Here is an 11,291-nt window from a genome sequence, read left to right on the forward strand (position 1 = left end):
AAACTATGTGGCTTGGGAGAAGACTTAAGCCTCGTATCACAAGGAGAGACAGTTCTACTTTTAAGTAGATGAGAACACGGAGTTGCTGAGAATCAAGAGAGGATGAACTATATGGACTGTGCACCTGGAGGCCTTTTCCAGCTTTGTTAAAAGGTAATTGGGCTTCCCTGGTGGCCCAGCAATTAACAATATATCTACCGAAGCAGAGGACACAGGTTCGATCCCTGGATTGGGAAGATCCCACTGGCCACAGGGCAGCTAAGCCCGGGTGCCACAGCTACTTAGCCTGGGCACCATAGAGCCCACGCTTCCACAGCAAGAAGCCCCTTCAATGAGAAGCCCCCTCTAGAGAGGAGCCCCCGCTCACCACAACTAGAGAAAGCCCACTCGCAGCAACAAAGACCCAACCCAGCCAAAATAAATGAAATCAATAAAACATATAACATGACATATAACATGTATAAGTTTAAGGTGTATAGTATGATAATGTGAAGTGAAGTGAAGTTGCTCAGTCGTGTCCGACTCTTTGCAACCCCATGGACTGTAGCCTTCCAGGGTCCTCTGTCCATGGGATTTTCCAGGCAAGACTACTGATACACATTTATATTGCAAAATACTTGCCACAGTAAGGTTAATCATCTCACATAATTACCATTTGTGTGTGTGTGTTTATGGTAAGGACATTTAAGACCTACCCTCTTCAGTCAGTTCAGTTCAGTTCAGTCACTCAGTCGTGTCCCACTCTTTGCAACCCCATGAATCGCAGCACGCCAGGCCTCCCTGTCCATCACCAACTCCCGGAGTTCACTCAGACTCACCTCCATCGAGTCGGTGATGCTATCCAGCCATCTCATCCTCTGTCGTCCCCTTCTCCTCCTGCCCCCAATCCCTCCCAGCATCAGAGTCTTTTCCAATGAGTCAACTCTTCACATGAGATGGCCAAAGTACTGGAGTTTCAGCTTTAGCATCAGTCCTTCCAAAAGAATACCCAGGACTGATCTCCTTTAGAATGGACTGGTTGGATCTCCTTGCAGTCCAAGGGACTCTCAAGAGTCTTCTCCAACACCACAGTTCAAAAGCATCAATTCTTCAGCGCTCAGCCTTCTTCACAGTCCAACTCTCACATCCATACATGACTACTGGAAAACCATAGCCTTGACTAGATGGACCTTTGCTGGCCAAGTAATGTCTCTGCTTTTCAATATCTTATCTAGGTTGGTCATAACTTTCCTTCTAAGGAGTAAGCATCTTTTAATTTCATGGCTGCAATCACCATCTGCAGTGATTTTGGAGCCCCCCAAAAATAAAGTCTGACACTGTTTCCACTGTTTCCCCATCTATTTCCCATGAAGTGATGGGACCAGATGCCATGATCTTACTTCTTAGTAACTTTCAAATATACAATGTGCATGTGAGTCACTCAGTCTTGTCCAACTCTTCGTGACCTCATCATCTGTCCATGGAATTCTCTGGGCAAGCATACTGGCGTGGGTTGCCATTCCCTTCTCCAGGGGACCTTCCCAATCCAGGGGTGGAACCCAGGTCTTCTGCATCGTAGGCAGAGTCTTTACCAGCTGAGCCATCAGGGAAGCCTAGATACACAGTGCTGTGCGCTGCACCATAGCCTCCACACTGCACAGCAGTCCTGGAACTCATTCATATTCACGACTGGGAGGCTGCACCCTTTGATCGGCATCTCGCCGCCCCCCCCCCAACACCCCAGTTCCTGGCAGATACTGCTCTACTCTCCTTCCTTTGGGTTTGGTTTGTTCAGATTCCATGTATAAGTGAAATCATTTCTTATTTGTCTTTCTCTGTGGAGACTATTTGTGGGACTTTTTGACATATGATCAATGCATAGAGACCTGTTAGGGATCCAGGGATGTTTTGCTCTCAGTTTGGTTTATTGATACACAAGTTCATTAGAGTCTGGGATCCTCACAGAAGGAATTGTAACCCCACAGCAAACTTCCTTTGCAGTTCTCAGGAATCAAAAAACTTTATTTACCGTTAGGGAAGTTGAAAGGATGCTAGATAACTGTCTTCAAAGCCTGGAAAATGCTTAGCTGAAAATCATAAAGAAGGTTTAAGAAAATGTTTATTATTTAATGTCACACAACACTGAGTGTTACCACAACCTTTGCCAGTCATTCTGATGAGGACACTGAAGAAAGTCAAGCTGCTGGGTTGTGCCCGACTCTTTGTGATCCTATGGACTGCAGCCCACCAGGCTCCTCTGTCCATGGGATTCTCCAGGAAAGAATGCTGGAGAGGCTTGCCATGCCCTCCTCTAGGGGATCTTCCCAACCCAGAGATTGAACTCGGGTCTCCCGCATTGCAGGCAGATTCTTTACCGTCTGAGCCGCGATCCAAAAAGTGGCACTAAAGTCAACCTCAATCACAGGACCCTAGCTCTAAATCATTAGGGGGGTAGAGTTTGCAAATTATGAGCATAAGAGTCAAAGCAAATGTTTGGAATCTGACAGGACTGGGCTCAAATCCTACCATACCGCTTTCTGCCTGTGTACAATCCTATCTCTTTGTCTGGCACATAGTAAATGCTCAACAAACTGTGACCAATACATTAATCACTCCAATGAATCATGCTTCCTTCAATGACATACATTATTGGCATTTCAAAGAGTGCACCCTTTGCTAGCCAAACCTCCTTTATGGAAGATCTAACATTCTGGGTGTTGAGGAGGAGTCTAAGGCACCCATGTGACTTATGCTATCACGATAGGTCAGTGTGGTCACTCGTCACAGTGTGGTCAGCGGGCCACTGCTCCAGGATCATGAATAATGTATGTTTGTAAAACTGGTTTCTGGCAGGCAGAAGTCCGGCTGTACTGGTCAGGACTGGCCAGACCATGGTGCAGCAACAGACACAAACTAGATGGTCAGTGAGTCCACCTTGAAAGGTTTACTTCTAGCTCTGAGTGTCCTCCAGGGTGTCTCATTTCCACCAGGGCTCAGGGACGCAGGGTGTTTCGCTCTGGTGTCTCCACCGTGGAGATGAAGCCTCTTGACGTTGACGTGCAGGTGAAGCCCGTCAGGGTGACTCCGGGCACATCGACTCACCGTCTGTCAGCCAGAACCTGTCGCGTGACCCCATCCACTGCCAAGAGCTGAGAAGAAAGGAGAGGAGGGTAGGCATTAGGTGAACATGAAGTGCCTCTGTCTCACTCACTGAATCTTCTCCGGGGTTAGGGTCTAGGACACTATGCTTTCGAACTCCCCGGATGACAGGACTCAAAGTTACAGGGCTGTGATTACCTACCTGGCAGTGCTCCTTTACGGGCTAAGCAACTCGAAACAGCGGAGATGAGAGGGTGGCTCTGTCAGCCCAGCGATTAGCATGAGAGTCCGAGAGTCTGAGGCATTAGGCTCTTTTCTAACTCTTACGTAAGTGAAGCTCTTAGGCACAGACGCCTCTCAAATCTTCTCTGGCCCAGCCTCTCCACTGCCCTCAAACTGTTGTACACTCAGCCAGGTTCTCACAAACCTCAAAGCGTTCATTTTTACCAAGCCTGTCCCCACGTCCTGGGCCATTACCTATACCCACCCTCCCAGGGAAATTCCAAGGCTTTGTGACTTGGGGGTCTTCCTGAACTCCTTTTCCTCTTCCTTAACTATTCCTGTAAATAACATTATTAAACACACACGGGAAAAGTTAAGGAAGGCTCCCAAGTCACAAAACCTTGGAATTTATTTATGATATTATTTTAAATATATTTTTAATTTTTATTTATTTTAAAATTATATTTATTTTTCGTTTTTGGCTGTGCTGGGTCTTCACTGCCGCTCGGGCTTTTCTCTAGTCGCAGCGAGCAGGGGGCAGGGTGGGAGGCACACTCCAGCGGCGCTTTGCAGGCTTCCCTTTGCGGCGGCCTCTCCGGTTGCAGAGCGCAGGCGCCGGGGCGCACAGGCTTCAGCAGCGGCGGCGAAAGGCTCCGGCGTTGCGGTCCTGGGCTCGGTCGCTGCGGTCCTGGGCTCGGTCGCTGCGGCACGCAGGCCTCGGTGCTCCGCGGCCCTAGGAGCTCCTCGGACCGGGGATCAAGCCCGTGTCTCCCGCGTGGGAGGGCGGACTCTTCACCACTGAGCCACTAGTAAAGCCCTCTATTTATTTTTTAATATTCATTGATTGATTTGGCCGCACTGGGTCTCAGTCGAGGCCTGCGTGATCTTTAATTGCAGCCTGTGGAAGCCAGCTCCCTGAGCAGGGATTGAACCTGGGCTCCTCGGGGCAAGCCTGTTCTCACTCTGTGGGACTCAGAAGGCTCCTCTCAACCCCTCAGCCTTTTGGAGCCGACTCCCTGACCGCTGTCCCCGCGGACTTCTCTCAGGGTCCCTGTCGGTGCTCGTCTGCATCTGGGCACTGGGGGCCCTGCAGCCTCTCAGGACGGGTCCCCTCTCAGGAAAGGTCCCCTCTCAGGACGGGTCCCCTCTCAGGACAGGTCCCCTCAGGACTAGTCCCCTCTCAGGACGGGTCCCCTCTCAGGACTCAGGACTCGGTCCCCTCGTGACTGATCCCCTCAGGACGGGTCCCCTCTCAGGACGGGTCCCCTCAGGACAGGTCCCCTCAGGACGGGTCCCCTCTCAGGAAAGGTCCCCTCTCAGGACAGATCCCCTCAGGACTGGTCCCCTCTTAGGACTGATCCCCTCAGGACTGATCCCCTCAGGACTGGTCCCCTCTCAGGACTGGTCCCCTCTTAGGACTGATCCCCTCAGGACTGGTCCCCTCTCAGGACAGGTCCCCTCTCAGGACTGGTCCCCTCTCAGGAAAGGTCCCCTCTCAGGACAGGTCCCCTCTCAGGACTGGTCCCCTCTCAGGACAGGTCCCCTCAGGACAGGTCCCCTCTCAGCACAGGTCTCCTCTCAGGACTGGTCCTCTCAGGACGGGTCCTCTCAGGACAGGTCCCCTCAGGAAAGGTCCCCTCTCAGGATGGGTCCCCTCTCAAGACTGCTCCCCTCTCAGGACGGGTCCTCAGGGTGTGACATCACACTCAGCCCCCAGTGGGCATGAAGGGACAGAGGACTGGGTGGGGTGGGGCGTCGCGTGGGGTCTGGCTCCCGGTCGGCACCGCAGGAAGTGTATAGAGTGGAGTACATGGCTATCCAGCAATCCTCTTCCACTTAGATATCTCAAATACCCATGAAAGTCTTTCATCAAACCCCAAACAATAAACTAATTAAAACTGACTATGCATCTGCACAGAAACGGCACTTTTTCTTTGAGGACTTGATAAGCAAAACCATCTTCACTGGAAACCATGTCCTGCAGCCATGATCAAAGATGAGAACAAGAGGTGGAGCGAATCATCGTGTTCAGGGCGTCTGAGGAATATCCTTCTGCAAGGAGAGCTCCGTTTTAATTTGCAGAAAAATAATTTTGAGTAAAGCCAAGTAAATTAAAAGTAAATTGCATGAGTGAACTAATTCTCAGTTCAAGAAGGGCCAACAAATGAGAGTGATATGGTTTTTCTTAATCCGCAATATAATCCATAAATATCTGGTGGAGTTAAAATAGTAGTGTTAATAGTCCTTACATTCCTGAACATCAACAACAGTATTTACCTGCACATAATAAATAATGAGCAAGAAATATACTCACAATGTATTTCTAGGGGCATGTTTGTATTTCTAGGATCCATTTAAACGTTCTACAATCTGTCTCATGTCGTAAATCGTAATACAATTTTATTACAAAGGTTTTCTTTTGTCTAGGTCTATTCTTTCACATTTTTAAGGCAAGACTTATCACCTCTACTTACCCAAGATTTCCAGAAAATGACCCTCAAATAGGAGACTCTCCAAGAGATGGTAGTCTTCTAATAATGTAGAGATAAAGAGAGGTGGATGAGTTAGAAATAGTACATGGAAGATATCCGATTCCTTAAAACATAACTTCAACAAAGCATGAGATATTCAGGTAGACAATCAAGAATGATCAAATGAAATCAGTCGTAATTCCTCCCCAAACAGATAACTACTAATTTTTTTAAATTTATCTGAAATTGCACACAATGTATGATGTAGAATAGAAATCAAACTTTTTTTTCCCCCCTAAATACAGTTTAGCCAGTTACCTCACTTATACCATTGGGAAAAGCCTCAGAAGAAGTTAATTCACACATAAGCAAACCAAGGCTGTAGCTGTGTTGGCAGCTCTTCCTGGTCTTTGGCTTCTGCCGGTTCCAAACTTTCTCTGCTCTCTGCCTGAAGGAACCGCTCCAGCAGTGAGGGCCATGCTGCCCACCAGCCCCCACGCCGGCGCCTCCCTCGAGAGGCTGGGAGGGTTCGTCCAGCCAGGATGCGGAGATCCAGGCCAGCACCAGGCGAGGGGACAAGGGGAGGAGAAAGGGTGCTGCGCACATCTTCCGAAAATCCAGACGCATGTGCCCAGGATACCACGTCTTTGAATCTAACTGAAAGAAGTACTTGCGCGAATGGACAAAAAGTAAGAGAAACTCTGACCACTGCGGTATTATCAATTACAGCAAAAATATCAATAGGAAGCTGGTTACAGAATGATCCATGTATATTATGGAACACTTTGCAGAGAGGGAGGGAGAGAAGTCTGCAAAAACAGCTTAATGAAAACCAAGTCATAGAATGATATGTATGATTTGATCTTGCTCATGTAAAAAGAACCATCATAAATGTATATATATATATATGTAATATACATATATACACATTTATATATTATATATAAAATATAATATGATAAATATATACACGTATGTATATATACACACATATGCATTCCTGCTCAGTCGTTAAGTCAAGTCTGACTCTTTGTGACCCCATAGACTGTAGCCCAACAGGCTCCACTGTCCATGGGATTCCCCAGGCAAGGATACTGGAACTGGCTGTCATTTCCTCCTCCAGGGCATCTTCCTGACCCAGGGAGCAAGCCCGTGTCTCTGGCGTCTCCTGCATTGGCGGGCAGACTCTTCATCACTGAGTTATGTTCCCAGGTGGCCATATGCATATATAAAGGTACGTAAAATAGATATATGCAGACTTATATATGTGATATATAGTACACCTTTAGAACATCTAGGTGTTTGTACCCAGAGACAATTTTGAAAAGATGGAAATCCCACTAAGGAAATCACAAATGGAGTTGATAAGGGGAGTGCTGGGAAGAGAGATACCGGCAGATACCTTTTTCTTACATCTTGCTTTAAATACTTAATATTTTTAAAAATCTTTTATAGTAAAAAGAAATGCATGAAATGCTTATGCAATATTTTCAAAAGAGAGAAGTAAAAGTATAAGCAAGGAAGACTTTTGCAGAAACCTTCAGCCCATTTACCCCAGCGTGAGCCAGCATGTTCCTGACCTGCCTCCCAATGCAGGCTCAGCTTTTACCAGCCGGTGAGGCCGAAGGCCGGTCCACAGGTTCACACCCATGATGTGAAGCCTAATCCATGAAATGCAGGGTGGAGCACAGGAGACCAGGACACAGAGGAGCCCCAAGACCGCTTATGTTAAGGACCAAGTCAACTCAGAATTTCAAAAGATAGAAGGGGCCATCCACGGTAAATACAACAAAAAGAATCATCACCCTCGTGGAGAGGACTAGGTGGATTTCGTTCTAGGTTGGGCATAATTAGACCATGGCATGAAAAAAAAAAATATATATATATATATATAAAACTTCTTTTTTTACTGCCTCAGAATAAAAATACAAAAGACGTGCCTTGAAGTGACTGAAAATCACAGCTTTATTTTTCATAGTGGAAATGATTAGCTTCCCTGGTGGCTAAGATGGTAAAGAATCCGCCTGCAATGTGGGAGACCTGGGTTTGACCCCTGGGTCAGGAAGATCCCCTGGAGAAGCGAAAGGCTGTTCACTCCAGTACTCTTGCCTGGAGAATCCCATGGGCAGAGCAGCCTGGCGGGCTTCAGTCCGCGTTGCGCAGAGCTGGACACGACTGAGCGACTTCCACTTTTGCCACTGGGGGGCATGTTAGCAAACTGACTGGCTAAAGACTTGGCCTTTGGGTCTTCCTGTATTTACAGCAGGTGCCAGATTAGAGTCTATCAAACTGGAGTGGGAAACACCTGCCCTGGCCTGCAGCATCAGCCCAGGTCCCAGGGCTGTCTGAGAGAGAGAGGCATGGGGAAGCCCCTGGGAGGGAAGATGTGGGCGCCCCTCCGTCAGAGGCCAGAAGGAGAGCTCTTCGAGGGACCTGCTCCTCGGAGGCTGACTTCTGTCGATGAGGGAAACACATGGGGAGCGGGAGTGGGGCGTCCCAGCCGTGGGTGACCACCGCCGCCGCTGCCACCCTTTATAGGTCTGTACTAGAAGACGGCATTTTATTTCCCACTGCCACCCTCCCCTTGCCCAGGGGTGACAGGAGGCAAAATGATTTGCGTGGATACTTGTATGGAAACCTGCTCTGCTTCTCCACGGAGGGCTGGGCTCCAGAGGCGAGCGTGGGCGCAGCAGTGGCAGCGTGCGGGGCTCTCTAGTTGTGGCCCCTGGGCTGAGCCGCCCCCTGGCACGCGGGACTGCAGTTCCCCCTCAAGGTTCAAAGCTGTGCCCCCTGCATTGGAAGCTGGACTCTCAACCACCGGACCACCGGGAAAGGCCCAAAGGGCGGCAGTGTTACTGCAGACGGTCTTCACGTCCTTCCTCCCACTCCTCAGACCCCTCCAGCCTGGCTCCCTCCCATCTCACCGCCCCAGACCACCTTTCCAGAAGGCCACCGATCACTTCTGCCTCGCTGCCTCCACGGGACATCTTTGACTCTCTCCGTTTGACCCCTCCCTCCCTCTTCCCCTGGCCTCTCTGAAGCCATACCTCCCTGGTTTTCCCCTCCCCTCTCTGGCTGCTGCGGCTGCTGCTGCTGAGTCGCCTCAGTCGTATCCGACTCTGTGCGACCCCATAGACGGCAGCCCACCAGGCTCCCCCGTCCCTGGGATTCTCCAGGCAAGAACACTGGAGTGGGGTGCCATTTCCTTCTCCAATGCATGAAAGTGGAAAGTGAATTGAAGTCGCTCAGTCATGTCCGGCTCTTTGCGACCCCATGGACAGCAGCCTACAAGGTTCCTCCATCCACGGGATTTTCCAGAGTACTGGAGTGGGGTGCCATCACCTTCTCCACCCCTCTCTGGCTGCTCTGCCTTAATTTCCTCTGTGGGCTCTCTCCCATCATTGCCCTCAGCCCTCTTCTCAACCCCCCGTCGGCTCTCTCGACCAGAGCGCACACCTTCAGTTATCAGGTACACGCCAGTGATTCGCATTTTCATCTTCAGCTGGGACCTTCCCTCTCAGCCCCAGACCTATAAATGCTGACGATTCCAAGAGGGGCACCCCGGGCCTAACATACCCAAACTGATCTCACAATTTTGCCCCTAACCTGCTTCATTAGTGCAGTTAGGCAAATGAGTCAGAAGTCCAGGACTGAATCATCCTTGACCGTTGCCTCCTCCATCGTCCATCGGATTGATCATCGAGGCTCACGGATTTTCCTTTCTGCGACCACTTCTGCCTTCACGCCTCCTTCTCTCACCGGCTGCCCTGCGAGGCTTCCTGACTGGCGCCCCTGCGTCTCTTCTTGGGATCACAACGCGCTCTGCACACTGCAGCCAGGGCGGTTTTCTCAAAGCGCAGACCTGACCGTGTCTTATTCCCACTGAAATTCTCCAGTGAAGTCGCACTGCTTTATGACCAAAGCCCCCGATGTGGCCCAACCACCGCTCTTTACGTCCATTCCAGCCTCCTCTCGGACCGCACGTCCCCTTGCTCTCTGAAACTCAGAGGCCATGCTTCTTCCCGCGTGCACCGCGTCCCCTGCCTACAGCATTCCTCTGTCGCTCTGCCCCAGGGCCTGCTATGGGTTGAACTGTGGCCCCTGAAAGAGATGCGATGAGGCTCCAACCCCAGGGTCCTCAGAATGTGACCTGGTTTGAACGCAGGGTCTTTACAGAGGTGAAACTGAAAGTGACGTCATTCAGTCGTGTCCGACTCTTTGCAACCCCATTGACTGTAGCCCACCAGGCTCCTCCGTCCATGGGATTCTCCAGCCAAGAACACTGGAGTGAGTTGCCATTTCCTCCTCCAGGGGATCTTCCTGACCCAGGGATCGAACCCGGGTCTCCCGCATTGCAGGCAGACGCTTCACCCTCTGAACCACCAGGGAAACTACTACAGAGGTGATCACATTTAAAGTGAGGTCGTTAGGGTGGGCCCTGACCCCATAGGACCGGTGTGCTTATTCCAGAGGGGCCATCTGGGCAGAGACAGACAAGGCCAGGGGGACGGCTGCATGAAGACGTGACAAGGGAAGACAGCCGCGCGCCTAGAGCTCTGCGCCCACAAGGCAAAGCATGCCTGCGGCTGCCGGCGCACTGGGAGCTGGCGGAGACAGGGAAGGCTCTCCCCAGTACTATCAGAGAGCGCACGGCCCTGCCGACCCCAGGGTCTCAGGCTTCCAGCCTCCAGAGGCACAAAATGATACATGTCTGGAGTTTTAAACAGGTTTAAACCTAACCCAGGTTTGGTACTTCTCATGGTCCGGTCGTGGGTTGGAAAAGAATTTCCAGACATGAGACAGAATGAGAGGGAAATAAAGTTTATTAGAGCGGGAGACGCTGCTAGAACAGTGGGCCAGCTCAGGGGAGAACCGACTTTGAAAGGGGTCCTCAGCGCACTTCTATGGCCGGGGTACACGGAGCGGGGTCTTGCGGGTCATTTGCTGATTGGATGAGGCAGGTATGCTGGGTGGGGGGAGAGTAGGGCAAATACCTTCTCCCTGTGGGGTAGGAGGGGCGACGGGTGAGGCTGTTCCCTTAATAGTTACAACACCGGGGAGGCAAAGGCGATAAGGGTCTGGTTTTTCCTGAGGTTCCAAGGCCCTCCTTGGTTTTATCTGCTCTTTTGTCCTTGGGTCACCACAGATTTCTAATGCAATCCTGGGAAAACAGTATATCTTATCGACTCTTTTGCCTCATTAACTCCCGCTCGGTTCACTCAGACTTTCCCAGGGGATACGTCCTGGGTCTCCTGGCTGCAGCCCTGATTATATGTACAGGGCACTCTGTTCTCCCCTTCCTAGCACTTCCTACAGTTTTAACTTGACATTTATTTATACAATTATTTGACAGAACCTCTCCTTAGACGAGAAAGTCCGCTGCAGTAGGAGCTGAGTCTTTCTTTGCTTTCTTGTGGTGCACCCTGAGCCGTGCCTAGCACATCACACATATAAATATTTGCTGAGTAAATGAACCAGAGAAAGAAAGCAAGGGGCATGCTGGAGCTGGGACCAGAGACT

This window comes from Ovis aries, chromosome 7, assembly GCF_016772045.2.
Source record: "Ovis aries strain OAR_USU_Benz2616 breed Rambouillet chromosome 7, ARS-UI_Ramb_v3.0, whole genome shotgun sequence".
Taxonomy (NCBI): Eukaryota; Metazoa; Chordata; class Mammalia; order Artiodactyla; family Bovidae; genus Ovis; species Ovis aries.